Source organism: Pseudophryne corroboree, chromosome 5 (assembly GCF_028390025.1).
Source record: "Pseudophryne corroboree isolate aPseCor3 chromosome 5, aPseCor3.hap2, whole genome shotgun sequence".
Lineage (NCBI taxonomy): Eukaryota > Metazoa > Chordata > Amphibia > Anura > Myobatrachidae > Pseudophryne > Pseudophryne corroboree.
Window position 1 is genome coordinate 58713009 of NC_086448.1, and position 16300 is coordinate 58729308.

Here is a 16300-nt window from a genome sequence, read left to right on the forward strand (position 1 = left end):
CACAGCCCCATCCAGCGTCGGCCGGCTCGCGATGTGACGTGCTAACGTCACACCGCGCTCCCTCATGCCCGCCCGTCCTGCGCTGTCCTCCTGCCCGCAGCGAGCCAACTTGAAGTGTTCTGTGGCTGACTGCTGACGAAGTTCCGCAGGATCAGAACGTGGCCCACATAACAGTGGGAAAGTCCCACTGACATTACTGAGGTGAGGATGTGACCATCTGTCTCCTAAAAGTCATGTGTCCCCCCCCCCCCCCCCTTCCCCCCTCATCCATCTTCCTTACATTCATTCTGGTGTTTTGCGGAGAAAGTGTTAATTAACCCATTCATTGACAAAAAATAATTGGCAAAAATAATAAAAAAATAATAATACATTATATATATATATATATATATATATACACACACACACACAGAAATACCATATAAACAGTGATAACCAGTATATATGCTCAATAATTAGTGATGTGCACCGGAAATTTTTCGGGTTTTGTGTTTTGGTTTTGGATTCGGTTCCGCGGTCGTATTTTGGATACGGACGCGTTTTGGCAAAACCTCCCTGAAAATTTTTTGTCGGTTTCGGGTGTGTTTTGGATTCGGGTGTTTTTTTACAAAAAACCCTCAAAAACAGCTTAAATCATAGAATTTGGTGGTCATTTTGATCCCATAGTATTATTAACCTCAATTACCATAATTTCCACTCATTTTCAGTCTATTCTGAACACCTCACAATATTATTTTTAGTCCTAAAATTTGCACCGAGGTCGCTGGATGGCTAAGCTAAGCGACACAAGTGGCCGACACAAACACCTGGCCCATCTAGGAGTGGCACTGCAGTGTCAGACAGGATGGCACTTCAAAAAAATAGTCCCCAAACAGCACATGATGCAAAGAAAAAAAGAGGCGCACCAAGGTCGCTGTGTGACTAAGCTAAGCGACACAAGTGGCCGACACAAACACCTGGCCCATCTAGGAGTGGCACTGCAGTGTCAGGCAGTATGGCACTTCAAAAAAATTGTCCCCAAACAGCACATGATGCAAAGAAAAATGAAAGAAAAAAGAGGTGCAAGATGGAATTGTCCTTGGGCCCTTCCACCCACTTTTATGTTGTATAAACAGGACATGCACACTTTAACGAACCCATCATTTCAGCGACAGGGTCTGCCACACGACTGTGACTGAAATGACTGGTTGGTTTGGGCCCCCACCAAAAAAGAAGCAATCAATCTCTCCTTGCACAAACTGGCTCTACAGAGGCAAGATGTCCACCTCATCATCATCCTCTGATTCCTCACCCCTTTCACTGTGTACATCCCCCTCCTCACAGATTATTAAATCGTCCCCACTGGAATCCACCATCTCAGGTCCCTGTGTACTTTCTGGAGGCAATTGCTGGTGAATGTCTTCACGGAGGAATTTATTATAATTCATTTTGATGAACATCATCTTCTCCACATTTTCTGGAAGTAACCTCGTACGTCGATTGCTGACAAGGTGAGCGGCTGCACTAAACACTCTTTCGGAGTACACACTGGAGGGAGGGCAACTTAGGTAGAATAAAGCCAGTTTGTGCAAGGGCCTCCAAATTGCCTCTTTTTCCTGCCAGTATACGTACGGACTGTCTGACGTGCCTACTTGGATGCGGTCACTCATATAATCCTCCACCATTCTTTCAATGGTGACAGAATCATATGCAGTGACAGTAGACGACATGTCAGTAATCGTTGGCAGGTCCTTCAGTCCGGACCAGATGTCAGCACTCGCTCCAGACTGCCCTGCATCACCGCCAGCGGGTGGGCTCGAAATTCTTAGCCTTTTCCCCGCACCCCCAGTTGCGGGAGAATGTGAAGGAGGAGCTGTTGACGGGTCTCGTTCCGCTTGACTTGACAATTTTCTCACCAGCAGGTCTTTGAACCTCTGCAGACTTGTGTCTGCCGGAAAGAGAGATACAACGTAGGTTTTAAATCTAGGATCGAGCACGGTGGCCAAAATGTAGTGCTCTGATTTCTACAGATTGACCACCCGTGAATCCTGGTTAAGCGAATTAAGGGCTCCATCCACAAGTCCCACATGCCTAGCGGAATCGCTCTGTTTTAGCTCCTCTTTCAATGTCTTCAGCTTCTTCTGCAAAAGCCTGATGAGGGGAATGACCTGACTCAGGCTGGCAGTGTCTGAACTGACTTCACGTGTGGCAAGTTCAAAGGGTTGCAGAACCTTGCACAACGTTGAAATCATTCTCCACTGCGCTTGAGTCAGGTGCCTATATCGTGGGCAGATGTATAGGCTTGAATGGCCTTTTGCTGCTCCTCCATCCTCTGAAGCATATATAGGGTTGAATTCCACCTCGTTACCACCTCTTGCTTCAGATGATGGCAGGGCAGGTTCAGGACTGTTTGCTGGTGCTCCAGTCTTCGGCATGCGATGGCTGAATGCCGAAAGTGGCCCGCAATTCTTCGGGCCACCGACAGCATCTCTTGCACGCCCCTGTCGTTTTTTAAATAATTCTGCACCACCAAATTCAATGTATGTGCAAAACATGGGACGTGCTGGAATTTGCCCAGATGTAATGCACGCACAATATTGGTGGCGTTGTCCGATGTCACAAATCCCCAGGAGAGTCCAATTGGGGTAAGCCATTCTGCGATGATGTTCCTCAGTTTCCGTAAGAGGTTGTCAGCTGTGTGCCTCATATGGAAAGCGGTGATACAAAGCGTAGCCTGCCTAGGAATGAGTTGGCGTTTGCGAGATGCTGCTACTGGTGCCGCCGCTGCTGTTCTTGCTGCGGGAGGCAATACATCTACCCAGTGGGCTGTCACAGTCATATAGTCCTGAGTCTGCCCTGCTCCACTTGTCCACATGTCCGTGGTTAAGTGGACATTGGGTACAACTGCATTTTTTAGGACACTGGTGACTCTTTTTCTGATGTATGTGTACATTTTCGGTATCGCCTGCCTAGAGAAATGGAACCTAGATGGTATTTGGTACCGGGGACACAGTACCTCAAACAAGTCTCTAGTTGCCTGTGAATTAACGGTGGATACCGGAACCACGTTTCTCACCACCCAGGCTGACAAGACCTGAGTTATCCGCTTTGCAGCAGGATGACTGCTGTGATATTTCATCTTCCTCGCAAAGGACTGTTGGACAGTCAATTGCTTACTGGAAGTAGTACAAGTGGTCTTCCGACTTCCCCTCTGGGATGACGATCGACTCCCAGCAGCAACAACAGCAGCGCCAGCAGCAGTAGGCATTACACTCAAGGATGCATCGGAGGAATCCCAGGCTTCAGCACGAGGTGGAAGTGGATCTTGATCTTTCCCTATTTTAACCTCCACATTTTTGTTCTCCATTTTTTAATGTGTGGAATTATATCCCAGTATCAATAGCAATGGCCTACTACTATATATACTGCGCACAACTGAAATGCACCACAGGTATGGATGGATAGTATACTTGACGACACAGAGGTAGGTAGAGCAGTGGCCTTCCGTACCGTACTGCTATATATACTGGTGGTCACTGTCAGCAAACTGCAAAACTAAAATGCACCACAGGTATATAATCTAGATGGATAGTATACTTGACGACACAGAGGTAGGTAGAGCAGTGGCCTTCCGTACTGTACTGCTATATATACTGGTGGTCACTGTCAGCAAACTGCAAAACTAAAATGCACCACAGGTATAGAATCTAGATGGATAGTATACTTGACGACACAGAGGTAGGTAGAGCAGTGGCCTTCCGTACCGTACTGCTATATATACTGGTGGTCACTGTCAGCAAACTGCAAAACTAAAATGCACCACAGGTATAGAATCTAGATGGATAGTATACTTGACGACACAGAGGTAGGTAGAGCAGTGGCCTTCCGTACCGTATTGCTATATATACTGGTGGTCACTGTCAGCAAAACTCTGCACTGTACTCCTCCTATATAATATACTGGTGGTCCCCAGTCCCCACAATAAAGCAGTGTGAGCACAGATATATGCAGCACACTGAGCACAGATATGGAGTGTTTTTCAGGCAGACAACGTATACTGGTGGTCACTGTCAGCAAAACTGTGCACTGTACTCCTCCTATATAATATACCGCTGGTCCCCAGTCCCCACAATAAAGCAGTGTGAGCACAGATATATGCAGAACACTGAGCAGAGATATGGAGTGTTTTTCAGGCAGACAACGTATACTGGTGGTCACTGTCAGCAAAACTCTGCACTGTACTCCTCCTATATAATACAGCTGCTCCCCAGTCCCCACAATTAAGCAGTGTGAGCACAGATATATGCAGCACACTGAGCACAGATATGGAGTGTTTTTCAGGCAGACAACGTATACTGGTGGTCACTGTCAGCAAAACTCTGCACTGTACTCCTCCTATATAATAAAGCTGCTCCCCAGTCCCCACAATTAAGCAGTGTGAGCACAGATATATGCAGCACACTGAGCACAGATATGGAGTGTTTTTCAGGCAGACAACGTATACTGGTGGTCACTGTCAGCAAAACTCTGCACTGTACTCCTTCTATATAATACTGCTGGTCCCCAGTCCCCACAATAAAGCAGTGTGAGCACAGATATATGCAGCACACTGAGCACAGATATGGAGTGTTTTTCAGGCAGACAACGTATACTGGTGGTCACTGTCAGCAAAATTCTGCACTGTACTCCTCCTATATAATACAGCTGCTCCCCAGTCCCCACAATTAAGCAGTGTGAGCACAGATATATGCAGCACACTGAGCACAGATATGGAGTGTTTTTCAGGCAGACAACGTATACTGGTGGTCACTGTCAGCAAAACTCTGCACTGTACTCCTCCTATATAATACAGCTGCTCCCCAGTCCCCACAATTAAGCAATAAGCACAAATATTTGCATCAAGATTAATAAACGGAGAGGACGCCAGTCACGTCCTCTCCCTAACATTTCCAATGCACGAGTGAAAATGGCGGCGACGCGCGGCTGCTTATATAGAATCCGAATCTCGCGAGAATCCGACAGCGGGATGATGACGTTCGGGCGCGGTCGTGTTAACCGAGCCATACGGGAGAATCCGAGTATGCCTCGGACCCGTGTAAAATGGGTGAAGTTCGGGGGGGTTCGATTTCCGAGGAACCGAACCCGCTCATCACTAACAATAATATATGATTTCCTTCCTTTCAAATCAAGGGGGTAACGTCGGCGTTTCTAAATATGTTTTGGGGTAAAAGGTAAAAAAGTTCCCTGACCCCTGCTATAAATGGAGGAACAGTAGAACTTAGAGAATTTCACAAACTGGAAAGGCCACGTACAAATTCACTCAAATGTACCTAACACCTAACAAGTACATTTAACCCCACTTCCAAACTGGAAGACACAACCTGCTTTGCTATCAGGACCGTTTTATAAAAAACTGGCAAGCTGGTGGGTGTTCTCTAATATATAAAGTCATTTTATAATCCTGTAATATAGGGCATTATAATGTTACATAATAGGAACTGGGGCTGTGTAATGTGACACAACATGAAGTGGATGCACTATAGTATGGTATAATAGGAACTGGCAGCACTGTGATGTGGCATAATATGAACTGGAGATACTGTATGTCATAATGTGAATTGGGGGTACTGTGTGGCATAATGTGTACTGGCAGCCCTACAATCTGACATAACGGGAACTAGGGCACTACTATGGTTCATAAAATAATCTAGGGCACTGCTATGGGACATAACACTAACTAAGGCACTACCATGGTTCAGGAAATGAACTAGGGCACTATTATTGGGCATACAATGAATAACTGCTGCGGAGAGTTGTCTCTCTAGAAACACTGGGACAGGAACCCCTTTAAAATGTTGCTATTGGGCCCATACAGTTCTGGCTACATCCCTGAACAAGACCGTTACTGGCATTTTCCAGTTACCCAAGGAGACGTCTGGAAGGGTGATGGTTGCTGCAACTGGGGTGGCTAGGTTTTGCTGGTGGATCTGGTCCTGCCTAGGGAATGAGTTCATTGAAAAAAAAACAAAAAACGCTACCCATGAGGTGTAGCAAGCAGTTATGTCACCCAGGCCCAGAGACAGGGGAGGGGACTAGGGGTCACCTGTATTGGGCCCTGAGTATCCGAGAGGCCCTAAGAGTCCCATGGCTCCAAATCAACCAATGGTAGCCAATGTTAGTGATAGAGTTCTATTAGTGTTCCAGGAAAAACATAATGAGGAGAGACTTTGACATGACAGAGTTAAGGAATAAACCCCAACTGGAAATACCCCCTGCTCACCCCTCTTCCTTCCCAGCTCCAAGTCCCTGCAGTGTGGTCTTAAGATGTCACGCGCAGTTCGGGACTTGACATGGGATGCAAGAGCATGGTCATGCCACAGACTGCACCACACCTGTACACTATCCACCTGAGAGCTAGTGAGCTACACCTGTATTGTACACAGCAGGACCATCTGGAATATGGAATTCCTGGCAGATGCTGTATACAGCAGTACAGTGTGAGTCTGACTTTCACTGACAGGCCTACATGTAACAGCTGAGCGACTAGTACACAGGTACTGTACCAGCCAATCAGGTCCTAACTGCCATGTTACAGGCTGTTTGAAAAATGGCAGGAAGAAGCTGATTCATAGTTTAGCTCTCACCACTTTATCAAGCTCCAAGGCTTAGTACATCTCCTCACCAGAGACTGGATTGACTTTATGTTTGTATGGGAACAATGAGTGCTTCCAAGGCAATTCATTAAATCGCTATGCTAAATCACCGGACTGTGGGAGAGTCCTCTCGTATCAGGACCATACCTCTTTGCAAGGTTGTATGAAGTGATGATGAAGAAGCAGTCTCGTAACTAGCCACTCAGGTGGACCATGAAAAGTGTGAAAGCAGATGTCTGCTCCGGCCAAATGTATCCATGATCAAGTGTATATGTGCCACAAGGGTCAGCTGAGATTGCCAAGGAACAAAGCTTGTCACGTTAATCACAGTATTGCAAGTTATCATAGTCTTTGGAGCAAGACTCAGCCAACCTGATGACAGTTCCAAAAGTAAGAAAAAATCCATCTCAATCGTACACATTGACGCAATAAAGAGTGCATGGTGTGAGGTGTACAAGGGCCCCTCGGTGCAGGGGGCCTACACCCCACATCCTGCTCCCATTGATTTCTACGTACACCTCTGGATTCCTGCAGCAGCCATCGCTTCATACAGAACTCACCAAGAATATGGTGCAGTCAGAGGCGGGACTACTGCCAGTGCAACCAGTGCGTTGCACTGGGGCACGCCACTGTCCAGGGACCCAAAGCATGTAATGAGTCAAACTGACTCATTACATGCCGCTGTGTGCTGCGGGCAATCGCTGCCCGCAGCACACAGCCACCCGGAAAGGAGCGCATCGGACACGGGGGGAAGGAGGAGGAGGGAGGTGGAGGAGGGAGCTGCAGCAGCGCTGTGTTATAGGTTGAGGCGCTGCTGCTGCTGTCCCTCTGCTTCACTATAGGCTGTCTTCCGCCACTTTGAAGCGCATCCCAGCATTCACAGTGGCGGAGAACAGCCTATGGTGAAGGACTGGGACAGCAGCAGCAGCGCCTCCACCAATAACACAGCGATGCTGCAGCTCCCTCCTTCACCTCCCTCCTCCTTCTCTCCTGCCCAGGAATCGTGATCTCTGCTAGAAGCTGCACCGAGGAGCCTGAGCCAGCGGAGACAGTAAGTATAATTCTTTCTTTCTCTTTCTTTCTTTCTTTCTTTCTTTCTTTCTTTCTTTCTTTCTTTCTTTCTTTCTTTCTTTCTTTCTTTCTTTCTTTCCAAAAAGGGGGACTGTCTGCCGTAATGTGTAAAAAGGGGGAATCTGCCTGCCGTAATGTGTAAAAAGGGGACGCTGTCTGCCATAATGTGTAACAAGGGCACGCTGTCTGCCGTAATGTGTGAAAAGGGCACGCTGTCTGCCGTAATGTGTAAAAAGGGCACGCTGTCTGCCGTAATGTGTAACAAGGGCACGCTGTCTGCCGTAATTTGTAACAAGGGCACGCTGTCTGCCGTTATGTGTAAAAAGGGCACGCTGTCTGCCGTTATGTGTAAAAATGGCACGCTGACTGCCGTTATGTGTAAAAAAAAGGGCACGCTGTCTGCCGTTATGTGTAAAAAGGGGACTCTGTCTGCCGTAATGTGTAAAAAGGGCACGCTGTCTGCCGTAATGTGTAACAAGGGCACGCTGTCTGCTGTAATGTGTAACAAGGGCACGCTGTCTGCCGTTATGTGTAAAAAGGGCACGCTGTCTGCCGTTATGTGTAAAAAGGGCACGCTGTCTGCCGTTATGTATAAAAAGGGGATGCTGTCTGCCGTTATGTGTAAAAAGGGCACGCTGTCTGCCGTTATGTGTAAAAAGGGGACGCTGTCTGCCGCTATGTGTAACAAGGGCACGCTGTCTACTGTTATGTGTAAAAAGGGGATGCTGTCTGCCGTTATGTGTAAAAAGGGCACGCTGTCTGCCATTATGTGTAAAAAGGGCACGCTGTCTGCCATTATGTGTAAAAAGGGGACGCTGTCTGCCGTTATGTGCAAAAAGTGCACGCTGTCTGCCGCTATGTGTAACAAGGGCACGCTGTCTGCCTTTATGTGTAAAAAGGGCACGCTGTCTGCCGTTATGTGTAAAAAGGGGACGCTGTCTGCCGTTATGTATAAAAAGGGGACGCTGTCTGCCGTTATGTGTAAAAAGGGGACGCTGTCTGCCGCTATGTGTAACAAGGGCACGCTGTCTGCCGTTATGTGTAAAAAGGGGATGCTGTCTGCCGTTATGTGTAAAAAGGGGACGCTGCCTGCCGTTATGTGTAAAAAAAAAAGGGCACGCTGTCTGCCGTTATGTGTAAAAAGGGCACGCTGTCTGCCGTAATGTGTAAAAAGGGCACGCTGTCTGCCGTAATGTGTAACAAGGGCACTCTGTCTGCCGTAATGTGTAACAAGGGCACGCTGTCTGCCGTTATGTGTAAAAAGGGCACGCTGTCTGCCGTTATGTGCAAAAATGGCACGCTGGGGTAAATTTACTAAGATTCGTGTTTTCCCGTTTGAGGTCAAAGTTCAATCACGAATGACATCGAAAGTGTAAATATGCAACTTTTTGAATTGATTACGACTAATTTACTAAGCTGCCGTATTATGCATTTTCGGGTTTTCCGATGTCGATGTCATTCGTTTTTTTTGGCAGTGTTTTACGTGAGTGACTTGTAAAACACTGCCGACTTTAATACAATGAATCTCGGCCGGATCTGAGAGATCCGTGCTGGGCTTCATTGTGCACTTTGTTATAAAAAAAAATAAAGTTTAAATGTAAAAAAAAAATTGCGTGGGGTCCCCCCTCCTAAGGCAAACCAGCCTCGGGCTCTTTGAGCCGATCCTGGTTGCAGAAATATGGGAAAAAAATGGACAGGGGTTCCCCCATATTTAAGCAACCAGCATCGGGCTCTGTGCCTGGTCCTGGTTCCAAAAATACGGGGGACAAAAAGAGTAGGGGTCCCCCGTATTTTTGAAACCAGCACCGGGCTCCACTAGCTGGACAGATAATGCCACAGCCGGGGGTCACTTTTATACAGTGCCTTGCGGCCGTGGCATCAAATATCCAACTAGTCACCCCTGGCCGGGGTACGCTGGGGGAGTGGGGACCCCTTCAATCAAGGGGTCCCCCCCCCAGCCACCCAAGGGCCAGGGGTGAAGCCCGAGGCTGTCCCCCCCCATCCAATGGGCTGCGGATGGGGGGCTGATAGCCTTTGTGATAAGTGTTTGATATTGTTTTTAGTAGCAGTACTACAAGGCCCAGCAAACCTCCCCCACAAGCTGGTACTTGGAGAACCACAAGTACCAGCATGCGGCGGAAAAATGGGCCCGCTGGTATCTGTAGTACTACTACTAAAAAAATACCACAATAAAGACATTACACACACACCTTGACAGTATAACTTTAATACATCCATCCACACCTCCATATACACATACTTACCTTATGTTCCCACGCAGGTCGGTCCTCTTCTCCAGTAGAATCCATGGTGTACCTGTAGAAAAAATTATACTCACATAATCCATGGTTGAAGGCTCCTCTGTAAATCCTTTTGTAATCCACGTACTTGAAAAAATAAAAAAACGGAGACCCGACCACGAATTGAAAGGGGACCCATGTTTTCACATGGGCCCCCTTTCCCCGAATGCCAGAAACCCACTCTGACTGATGTCTAAGTGGGTTTCCTCAGCCAATCAGGGAGCGCCACATTGTGGCACCCTCCTGATCGGCTGTGTGCTCCTGTACTGTCTGACAGGCGGCACACGGCAGTGTTACAATGTAGCGCCTATGCGCTCCATTGTAACCAATGGTGGGAACTTTCAGGTCAGCGGTGAGGTCACTTTCGGTCAACCGCTGACCTGAAAGTTCCCACCATTGGTTACAATGGAGCGCATAGGCGCTACATTGTAACACTGCCGTGTACCGCCTGTCAGACAGTACAGGAGCACACAGCCGATCAGGAGGGTGCTACAACGTGGCGCTCCCTGATTGGCTGAGGAAACCCACTTAGACATCAGTCAGAGTGGGTTTCTGGCATTCGGGGAAAGGGGGCCCATGTGAAAACATGGGTCCCCTTTCAGTTCGTGGTCGGGTCTCCGTTTTTTTATTTTTTCAAGTACGTGGATTACAAAAGGATTTAAAGAGGAGCCTTCAACCATGGATTATGTGAGTATAATTTTTTCTACAGGTACACCATGGATTCTACTGGAGAAGAGGACCGACCTGCGTGGGAACTGGGAACATAAGGTAAGTATGTGTATATGGAGGTGTGGATGGATGTATTAAAGTTATACTGTCAAGGTGTGTGTGTAATGTCTTTATTGTGGTATTTTTTTAGTAGTAGTACTACAGGTACCAGCGGGCCCATTTTTCCGCCGCATGCTGGTACTTGTGGTTCTCCAAGTACCACCTTGCGGGGGAGGCTTGCTGGGCCTTGTAGTACTGCTACTAAAAACAATATCAAACACTTATCACAAAGGCTATCAGCCCCCCATCCGCAGCCCATTGGATGGGGGGGACAGCCTCGGGCTTCACCCCTGGCCCTTGGGTGGCTGGGGGGGGACCCTTTGATTGAAGGTGTCCCCACTCCCCCAGGGTACCCCGGCCAGGGGTGACTAGTTGGATATTTGATGCCACGGCCGCAAAGGCACTGTATAAAAGTGACCCCCGGCTGTGGCATTATCTGTCCAGCTAGTGGAGCCCGGTGCTGGTTTAAAAAATACGGGGGACCCCTACTCTTTTTGTCCCCCGTATCTTTGGAACCAGGACCAGGCGCAGAGCCCGATGCTGGTTGCTTAAATATGGGGGAACCCCTGTCCATTTTTTCCCCATATTTCTGCAACCAGGATCGGCTCAAAGAGCCCGAGGCTGGTTTGCCTTAGGAGGGGGGACCCCACGCAATTTTTTTTCTGTAAATTTAGAACATTTTACCCCCCTTCCCACTGAAAAACATGCACGGATCTCATGGATCCGTGCATGCCTATACAAACACGGGATAAAAAAGCAGGTCTGTTTTTTTTTTAGCACTTTTTCACGATTTGTATTTTATCACGGCAGTGTTTGGCTATTGTCGGCAGTGTTTGTGTTTTGCACTTTTTAGTAAATTCCCGATTTCTAGCAAATTGCAGGCGTATTTGACCGATGGTGTATTGATTCGTGATTTTTTCCTAGGACTTCCAAAATATTACGAATGCCCTCATCACTGCCGTGATTTTTGCTTATAAAATTACCGAGATGACACTTTGATGAAAAAACGGCATCTCGGTCAAAATCGGGACCTTAGTAAATATACCCCGCTGTCTGCCGTTATGTGTAAAAAAAAGGGCACGCTGTCTGCCGTTATGTGTAAAAAGGGGGCGCTGTCTGCCGTAATGTGTAAAAAGGGCATGCTGTCTGCCGTTATGTGTAAAAAGGGGATGCTGTCTGCCGTTATGTGTAAAAAGGGCACGCTGTCTGCTGTAATGTGTAACAAGGACATGCTGTCTGCCGTAATGTGTAAAAAGGGCACGCTGTCTGCCGTAATGTGTAAAAAGGGCACGCTGTCTGCCGTAATGTGTTACAAGGGCACGCTGTCTGCCGTAATGTGTAACAAGGGCACGCTGTCTGCCGTTATGTGTAAAAAGGGCACGCTGTCTGCCGTTATGTGTAAAAAGGGCACACTGTCTGCCGTTATGTAAAAAAATGGCACGCTGTCTGCCGTAATGTGTAAAAAGGGGATGCTGTCTGCCGTTATGTGTAAAAAGGGCACGCTGTCTGCCGTTATGTAAAAAAATGGCACGCTGTCTGCCGTAATGTGTAAAAAGGGGATGCTGTCTGCCGTTATGTGTAAAAAGGGCACGCTGTCTGCCGTTATGTGTAAAAAGGGCACGCTGTCTGCCGTTATGTGTAAAAAGGGGACGCTGTCTGCCGTTATGTGTAAAAAGTGCACGCTGTCTGCCGCTATGTGTAACAAGGACACGCTGTCTGCCGCTATGTGTAACAAGGGGATGCTGTCTGCCGTTATGTGTAAAAAGTGCACGCTGTCTGCCGCTATGTGTAAAAAGGGGGACGCTGTCTGCCGTTATGTGTAAAAAGAGCACGCTGTCTGCCGTTATGTGTAAAAAGAGGACGCTGTCTGCCGTTATGTGTAAAAAGGGGACGCTGTCTGCCGTTATGTGTAAAAAGTACTTGCTGTCTGCCGCTATGTGTAACAAGGGCACGCTGTCTGCCGTTATGTGTAAAAAGGGGGACGCTGTCTGCCTTAATGTGTAAAAAGGGTACGCTGTCTGCCTTAATGTGTAAAAAGGGTACGCTGTCGGCCGTAATGTGTAAATAGGGGATGCTGTCTGCTGTAATGTGTAAAAAGGGGAATCTGTCCGCCGTAAGGTGTAAAAGGGTCTCTACCTGGTTTAACGGTGCTACTCTGCGGCATAATTTGAATAATGGAGACTACTGTGCACCGTTTTATGAATTGGTATTATTTTGTGGCCACACCCCTTCACCACGAAGCCACACCCCTATATATTTTTGAGCGCACCTACGCCGCGCACTGCCCCTGTTTTGCATGCGGTGGGGCTCCGATGCCGTTTCTTGCACACAGTGCTAAAATGTCTAGTTACGGCACTGTTGCTAGGTATCCATTTCTCTGGCCCTGAGCAGGTCCCCTTCACCAGATCCTCTCCAGGGGGTGAGGGGGTGGACTTGGATGGGATGAGGGGGGGCCTAAAGCATTTTGTTGCACCTGGGCCCACCGCTCGCTAATTCCGCCACTGGGTGCAGTATCCATTTTCCTAATGGTTTGCACATGGGCAGTAGAGATGTCCTTGAGAAAATGGAGCGTGCACCATGTTCCCATAGACCGTGGCACAAAGCCAGGATCAATGGCACAGCCAGAGGGGACCCGACCGGAGCCTGCACACGGATCCTCTGCCCCTCAACCCTCCCCTGAGTGTGCATCTAAGGGCCCATGCAGGCAGGAAGGAATTTGCATCTAAAGCTTAAGATTTAAGACCCTTCCATGTACTGTAATAGTTTTTAAACATATTCTCAAGTTGTTTTCATATGTAAAGGACATTCCTATTTGCAGACAAGTTGTATATATTCAATATCTTAGCCACAATCATACTGTACATACTGTAATACGGCAAGGTTACATGTGAGCTGTAGCTTAGACGATGCAGGAATGTCTGGCCTCCTGTGTACTCATATTGTTATTCTAGGTTACTCTGGGTAACAGACACTACTATGAGGATTGCCTGGCCTGCCCTGTCTTACTTCTGTGTCCTCTGTTACCTTCTATACAGACACACATCATAGACATCTTTGTTGAACCATGCTGTACAGGCATATTTATCAATATTATTTTTACTAAAATATTTTAGTATCACCGGAATGTACTAAAGGCCAATTGTAGGAGAATTAGCAAAATTCTCCCCCAAGCCCTTAAATTCACATTCCAGTTGGCATTACCCATACTTGTAATCAGGGCCGGCAACAGAAATTTTGGGGCCCGGTACACTGATATCTCTGTGGGCCCCTCCAGGCCACTACTGTCACTGCCACTAATGTCACTACCATGTAGAGAAGTTCTATTCCAAGTGCAGATAGTGCTAGCCGTGTGCTCAGCAGTAGTGCAGTATATTTTTATTACACTGCATATTGTATAAAACAGATAATATTTGCTATGCAATGTAATAAAAATATGCTGCACTACGACTGAGCACCCAGAACAGTGGGCCCAAAATCTGCACCTTTGTACACACGGGGATATCGAGACAGGTGACCTGGTGGCATGGGGCGGTGGTGGGTCCCCAAGGCCGTTTCTAGACAATATTGCTCGCAGTGAGAGCAATATAAATGCCCCCCGCAGAGTGAGGTCATGCTGCAAAAAGGGGGTGTGGATTAACTGCTAGGGGCATAGCCAAAAAAGTCTTTGAGAATTACTTTAATGGAGGACAGTATGGGTGAGCTGGGGGCACAGGTAATGTAGTTAGCAGAAATCCCTCTACTGTGTGCTAAAGAGCCACATAGCCCAACAAGGAGAATGGAAAGTAATTCCCAAATATAACAGGAGGTCTCATCCAGGGGTCACTGAGGCTGCAGTCAGTGTCTAGGTGATGTTTTCCCTGCTGCTTTTCAGCTGGCCAACGATACCGAAAGATCCCTGGAGAGTGTCTGGGACGCCATAGAACCGCACAGGCAGAGTGCTGCAGCGTGAAGCATTTCCAGGCACACAGCCGGAGGGAGCTGGGGAAGCTGTATGCTCCAAGCAGAGGGGAATGCTCCGGTGACACAGGCAGGACGAGATCTGGAGTCAGAAACCAGTGGTGGGGAGCAGCAGTCAGCAAGTCAAGGTCAGCGTGATAACTCCCCACCAAACTGTAGACAGATGCTCCAGGAAGCTGCGGCTGTCACCCGGGAGCAGAGAGGGGAAGTAACAGCACGTGTTGGCAGGGGCGTGGCAGGGGGCCCTGAGGTAATGATTGACAGCTGTTAGTTGCCCAGCAACAAACTTTCCCTCACAGAATAGGGTCAGGGGCGCCCCCCCTGCGATTGCGGCAGGCAGGCGGCCAGGCGCGATCCATATACATTTTAATACATTTATTGCACCGCACTGCCTCTAAATCCACGCAGCCACCACACTGCCGCAGTCATGGTTACCCCAGAACCTTGGGGCCCCTTACAACGTTGGGGCCCGGTACGGGTGTCTCCTTTGACCCCCCCCTGTTGCCGGGCCTGCTTGTAATGGGAAATGTCATCTGGCCCAATTTACTAAAAAACAACTCTATAAAAATACCGGAGGGAGCCCTGTGATAATAACACTACAGATGTGTCCTTACATAGTATTGCTGCGATGCACACTGCTTGTAGCATAACGGAAGTACGCTATGCGCAGGGCCGCTGCTGGAGTGTTTGGCGTCCTCCCATCTGTAAAAAAGAGAGAGCGCGCACTGCAAAAAGGGGTGTAGTCACACAAGGAAGGGGCGTGACCACAATGGTACCCACAATTCAAATTACGCCACACAGTATTACAATCTTATGCACATTAACCCAAACGTAGTTCCCCTGATTCATATTACGCCACATAATAGTGCCCCTTATTCACATTTAAAATCGATGACAAGGCCAGTTGTAGATCTTGAAGAGCTCAGGGCGACAGTTTCCTTTGGTGCCTGCCATGCTCAGAACAGGGGCAGGCGCGCGCAAAAAATATAGGGCCACAGAATAGTACCAATTAACATTAACCCACACAGTAGTGTCCATTAGTCACATTACACCACACAGCAGTACCCGTTAGTCACATTACACTGCACAGCAGTGCCCGTCAGTCATATTACACCGCACAGCAGTGCCCGTCAGTCACATTACATCGCACAGCAGTGCCCGTCAGTCACATTACTCCACACAGCAGTGCCCGTCAGTCACATTACACTGCACAGCAGTGCCCGTTACTCACATTACGCCACACAGCAGTGCCCGTCAGTCACATTACACTGCACAGCAGTGCCCGTTACTCACATTACGCCACACAGCAGTGCGCGTTAGTCACATTAGACCACACAGCAGTGCCTTTATACACATTACACCACAAAGGAGAGCTGCTTATACACGTTACGCCAGAGTAGAGCCCATTATACACATTATGCCAGATACAGCCCATTATACACATTATACCAGGTACAGCCCATTATACACATTAGGCCAGGTACAGCCCAATATGAAGGTCATTGAGACCCCGCCGCAATAGCGGCCCTCAGCGCAGTTTACCAGTGGCAGCAAACTGTGCGTGTGCAGTGG

The 16300-nt window shown here is 48.1% G+C and overlaps 1 long non-coding RNA gene across 1 annotated transcript in view; it reads left to right on the forward strand.

Moving 5' to 3' along the window:
• Positions 1-14302: 14302 nt before the first annotated feature.
• Positions 14303-16300, forward strand: part of LOC134928782 (uncharacterized) — a 29988-nt gene continuing 27990 nt past the window's right edge. Inside the window, exon 1 of the long non-coding RNA XR_010178007.1 lies at positions 14303-14978. This is a non-coding gene — a long non-coding RNA (uncharacterized LOC134928782). The remainder of the gene's footprint in view (positions 14979-16300) is intronic.